General features: G+C 46.6%; 1 protein-coding gene across 1 annotated transcript in view; it reads left to right on the forward strand.

Annotated features, from left to right (window-relative positions):
- The window catches only part of LOC116967622 (alpha-2-macroglobulin-like), a 645,420-nt gene that overhangs the window by 617,318 nt on the left and 22,102 nt on the right, over positions 1-6,000 (forward strand). The gene's annotated exons all lie outside the window — the stretch shown is intronic.

The raw sequence follows: 6,000 nt of genomic DNA on the forward strand, positions 1-6,000 counted from the left end.
CCTTCGCAGACAACGCTTGCATTGGACAGACTCAATGGAGGGGAGCGAGGAACCGGTGATGCGTTGGGCAATTTTCACCACCCTCTGCAGTGCTTTCCGGTCGGAGACAGAGCAGTTGCCATACCATACTGTGATACATTTGGTAAGGATGCTCTCGATGGTGCAGCGGTAGATGTTCACCAGAATTTGAGGAGACAGATGGACCTACTTCAGTCTCCTCAGGAAGAAGAGACGCGGGTGAGCCTTCTTGACCAAAGTTGAGGTATTGTGTGTCCAAGAGAGGTCATCGGAGATGTTGACCCCCAGGAACCTGAAGCTGGAAACACGTTTCACCTCCGTCCCGTGGATGTGGTTGGGGGTGTGCGTTCCGCCTCTAGACGTCCTGAAGTCTACAATGAGCTCCTTGGTCTTCTTGGAGTTAAGGACCACAATCATAGATTGATACAGTGTAGAAACAGGTCCTTCCCCCAACTTGCCAACACCGGCTACACTAATCCCAACTGCCTGCGCTTGGTCCATATCCCTCTAAACCTGGCCTATCCATGTCTCTTACTAACTGTTTTTCAAACTTTGGGATAGTCCCAGCCTCCTCTGGCAGCTTGGTCCATACACCCACCACCCTTTGTGTGAAAAAGTTACTCCCCAGATTCCTATTACATCCATTCCCCTTCACCTTGAACCTATGTCCTCTGGTCTTCTATTCCGCTACTCTGGGCAAGGGATTTTGTGTATGAACCCCATCTATTCCTCCAATTATTGTACACACCTCTATAAGATCACCCCTCATCATCCTGTGCTCCAAGGAATAGAGACCCAGCGTACTCAACCTCTCCATATAGATCAGACCTTCTAGTCCTGGAAGAAGCCTCGTAAATCTACTCTGAACCCTTTCAAGCACGACAATATCTTCCCTATACACGGTGCCCAGAACTACACACAATATTCTAAATGCGATCTCACCAACGGCTTATACAAATGCAACATGACCTCCCAACTTCTATACTCAGTACTTCGAAGCATTACAAATGTGGCAGCGTCGGCGGCCGATATAGCCACAGCATTGTACCCTTTCTGTGCCGCCAGGCTATATGACTGAAGCAGAGAAATGAAAAGGAGATGATGGTCACCATGCTGCATTGTGCCACAGGCCCAGAAATAGACCACGGGAATTAGAAGATCAAGCACTGCCCGTTTGTACCTTCTCTCCAAAATCCTCAAACACAGCTGCCCTGACAGACCCATTGTTCCTGCCTGCTCCTGTCACACGGAAATGATTTCCACGTACCTCGAATACATCCTATCTTCCCTGGTCCAATCTCTGCCGACCTATGTCTAAGATTGCTTCTTGCAGAGGCCCGAGAGCCGTTGGAGCGGTCACAGAGGGAGGAGGAACACAAATCTGTAATATTCCAAGTTCCATTCGCATTTCAAAACAAGTGGGCTTGAGGAAGCCGCTGATTGGTGGAAGCAGACAAGAGGGAGCAGCTGATTGAGAGTCAGATCCCTGCTGATTTCTTCCAGCAGTTTGTATTGTATTATTATGTACTTTGTATTATATCCTAGGTAAGAGGGGAGTATGAGTGCCAGGGCAGTTTACTGTTCTGGATGTCGGATGTGGGAGGTCAAGGAATCTGATAGCCTTCCAGCCGTCCGCATCTGCGCCAGGTGCGTCGAGATGGGGGAATCTGATAGCATTCCAGACGTCCACATCTGCGCCAGGTGCGTCGAGATGGGACACCCTGGAGCAGCAGCTCGATGACCTCCGTCTGGTCAGGGAGAGCGAGGAAGTAATTGAGAGGAGTTACAGAGAGGTGGTCCCTCCAAGACCACAGGAGGCAGGCAAATAGGCCACGGTGAGGAGGGGCAAGGGGCTCAGGCAGGAACTAGAGAGTACCCCGGTGACTGTACACCTTGACAATAAGTATTCCTGTTTGAGTACTGTTGGGGGGGACAGCTTACCTGGGGGTAGCAACAGCGGCCGGGCCTCCGGTACAGAAACCGGTCCTGTTGCTCAGACGGGTAAGGAAAAGAAGAGGAGGGCATTAGTAATAGGGGACTCTATTGTTAGGGGTCAGAATGGCGATTCTGTGCACGCAGTCGGGAGACCGGGATAGAAGTGTGCCTCCCTTGTGCCAGGGTCTGGAATGTGTCTGAACGTCTCCAAGATACCCTGAAATGGGAGGGAGAGGAGCGCGAGGTCGTGGTACATATAAGTATCAGTGACATAGGTTGAAAAAGAGAAGAGGTCCTGAAAGGAGAATTTAGAGAGTTAGGAGGAGAGTGAAAAAGAAGGACCGCAAATGTAACAATCTCGGCATTAATGCCTGTACCACGCGATAGTGAGAGTAGGAATGGAGGGAGGTGGAGGATAAATGCGTGGCTGAAGGACTGGTGCAGAAGGCAGGGATTCAAATTTTTGGATCATTGGGACCTCTTTTGTGCAAGATGCGACCTGTACAAAAAGGATGGGTTGCACTTGAACCCGAGGGGGACCAATATTCTTGCGGGGAGATTTGTAAAGGCTACCGCGGAGACTTTAAACTGGAATGGTTGGGGCGAGGGACTCAAATAGAGAAAGCTAGTCGACTGCGTATGAGGCAGGAGGCAGAGCAGGAAAGCACTCCAACCCAACATGTAGGGGGGGGAGAATAAAGCAATAATAAACAGATAATAAGAGGTGGCGGGGTTCTTAAATGTGTGAGGAGAGAGACAGAGGGGTGTAAAATGGGGGTAATAGTAATAGGTAGCAAGTTGAAAAGTAAAAGTGGCAGGCAGACAAATCCAGGTCAAAAATCAAAAAGGGCCGCTTTTCAACATAATTGTATAAGGGGCAAGAGCGTTGTAAAACAAGCCTGAAGGCTTTGTGTCTCAATGCAAGGAGCATTCGTAACAAGGTAGATGAGTTGAATGTGCAGATAGCTATTAATGATTATGATATAGTTGGGATCACAGAGACATGGCTCCAGGGTGACCAAGGCTGGTAGCTGAACATCCAGGGCTATTCAATATTCAGGAGGAATAGACAGAAAGGAAAAGGAGGTGGTGTAGCGTTGCTGGTTAGAGAGGAGATTAACGCAATGGAAAGGAAGGACATTAGCTTGGAGGATGTGGAATCGATATGGGTAGAGCTGCGAAACACTAAGGGGCAGAAAACGCTAGTGCGTGTTGTGAACAGGCCATCTAACAGCAGTAGTGAAGTTGGGGATGGCATCAAACAACAAATTGGAAATGCGTGCAACAAAGGTAAAACAGTTATAATGGGTGACTTCAATCTACATATAGATTGGGTGAATCAAATTGGCAGGGGTGCTGAGGTAGAGGATTTCTTGGAATGTGTGCGGGATAGTTTTCTAAACCAACATGTAGATGAACCAACGAGAGAGCAGCCTATTCTTGACTGGATATTGAGTAATGAGGAAGGGTTAGTTAGCAGTCTTGTTTTGCGTGGTTCCTTGGGCAAGAGTGACCATAATATGGTTTAGTTCTTCATTAGGATGGAGAGTGACATGGTTAATTCAGAAACAATGGTTCTGAATTTAAAGAAAGGTAACTTTGAGGGTATGAGACGTGAATTGGCTAAGATTGACTGGCGATTAATTCTTAAAGGGTTGATGGTGGATATGCAATGAAAGGCATTTAAAGACTGCATGGATGATCTACAAAAATTGTTCATCCCAGTTTGGCAAAATAATAAATCAGGGAAGGCAGTGCATCCGTGGATAACAAAGGAAATCAGGGGTAGTATCAAAGCAAAATATGAAGCGTGCAAATTAACCAGAAAAAGCAGCCGACAAGAGGTCTACGAGAAATTCAGAGACCAGCAGAGGAGGACAAAGGGTTTAATTAGGAAAGGTAATTAAATTATGAAAGAAAACTGGCAGTGAACATTAAAACTGACTGCAAAGGTTTTTATAGATATGTGAAGAGAAAGAGATTAGTTAAAACAAATGTAGGTCCCTTGCAGTCAGAAACAGGTGAATTGATCATGGGAAACAAGGACATGGCGGACCAATTGAATAACTACTTTGGTTCCGTCTTCACTAAGGAAGACATAAATAATCTGCCGGAAATAGCAGGGGACCGCGGGTCAAAGGAGATGGAGGAACTGAGTGAAATCCAGGTTAGCCGGGAAGTGGTGTTAGGTAAATTGAATGCATTGAAGGCCGATAAACCCCCAGGGTAAGATAGGCTGCATCCCAGAGTACTTAATGAAGTAGGTCCAGAAATAGTGGATGCATTAGTGATAATTTTTCAAAACTCTTTTGGAGTAGTTCCTGACGATTGGAGGGCAGCTAATGTAACCACACTTTTTAAAAGGGGAGGGAGAGAGAAGCCGGGGAATTACAGACCAGTTAGTCTAACATCGGTAGTGGGGAAACTGCTAGAGTCAGTTATTAAAGATGGGATAGCAGCACATTTTTGAAAAGTGGTGAAATCATTGGACAAAGTCAGCATGGATTTACGAAAGGTAAATCATGTCTGACGGATCTGATATAATTTTTCGAGGATGTAACTGGTAGAGTGTATAGGGGAGAACCATTGGATGTGTTATATCTGGACTTTCAGGAGGATTTCGACAAGGTCCCACCTAAGAGATTAGTACACAAACTGAAAGCACACGGTGTTGGTGGTTCAGTATTGATGAGTATGGAGAACTGGCTGCAAACATGAAATAACAATTAGGAATAAACGGGTCATTTTCAGAATGGCAGGACTAGTGACTAGTGGGGCACCGCAAGGCTCAGTGCTGGGACTCCAGCTATTTACAATATATACTAGACTAAGTGGGACGCGTGGGGTCCCAGCATCGCACGGGAAGGCTGGTCACTAACGCAATATTACACCTCTCCACCAATTCTAATACTGCTCACCAGTGGGGGGGGGGGGGGGGGGGGGTGGAGCTGTCTGTTGCGCTAGTATGGGTGTTGCGGGCCGAAGGTACTGGTTTCCAGAGGGCTAGTATAGACATTGTGGGCCGTATGGATGCTTGGGCAGGCATCCAACTGTTGCAACTATTTAAAAAGCCAAGCCAAGGCAAACAATTGGGACTCAGCCACCGACAACCAAAATCATTTTGTGAACACAAACTTGTTAAAAAAAAATGCGAGGCAAACAATTGGGCTTCAGACACCCGAAAACCAAAAGTCATTTTGTGAACACAAACTTGCTTAAAAAACGCGAGGCAAACAATTGGGCTGCAGACACCCGATATCCAAAATTCATTTTGTGAACACAAACTTGTTTAAAAAAAATGCGAGGCAAACAATTGGGCTGCAGATACCCGACAACCAAAATTAATTTGTGAAAACAATCTGGTTAAAAAAAAGGCGAGGCAAACAATTGGGCTGCAGACACCGGACAAACAAAATTCATTTTGTGAACACAAACTTGTTAAAAAAAAGGAGAGGCAAACAATTGGGCTGCAGACACCCGACAACCAAAATTCATTTTGTGAACACAAGTATGTCAAAAAGGCGAGGTAAACATTTGGGCTGCAGCCACCCAACAACCAAAATTCATTTTGTGAACACAAACTTGTGCAAAAAAAAAGGCGAGGCAAACAATTGGGCTGCAGCCACCCGACAACCAAAATTCATTTTGTGAACACAAACTTGCTAAAAAAAAGGCGAAGCAAACAATTGGGCTGCAGACACCCGATATCCAAAATTCATTTTGTGAACACAAACGTGTTTAAAAACGGCTGCAGCCACCTTACAGCCGCGTCGAGGGGACTCACCGTGGAGTAGACGTGCGTTCAGTGTTATTCGCACCTCAGAGAGCCGTGATCCTCTCGCTTCCTGGATCTGGCAGAGACTGAGTGAGGCAGGACACTTCCCGGTTTTCTAGTCCCTCCCGCTGCCGCCAGCGGGGGCAGCAGAGAGAATGGGGAATTTTGTAAAACATTAATAATTCTCTAATTTTCAACGACGGAAAAAATCCTCCGCACTCATACGGCGAGGGGGGCTCTGAGCGAGGTGGCCAAAAATGACGGCCGTAGGT

This window comes from Amblyraja radiata, chromosome 40, assembly GCF_010909765.2.
Source record: "Amblyraja radiata isolate CabotCenter1 chromosome 40, sAmbRad1.1.pri, whole genome shotgun sequence".
NCBI lineage: Eukaryota > Metazoa > Chordata > Chondrichthyes > Rajiformes > Rajidae > Amblyraja > Amblyraja radiata.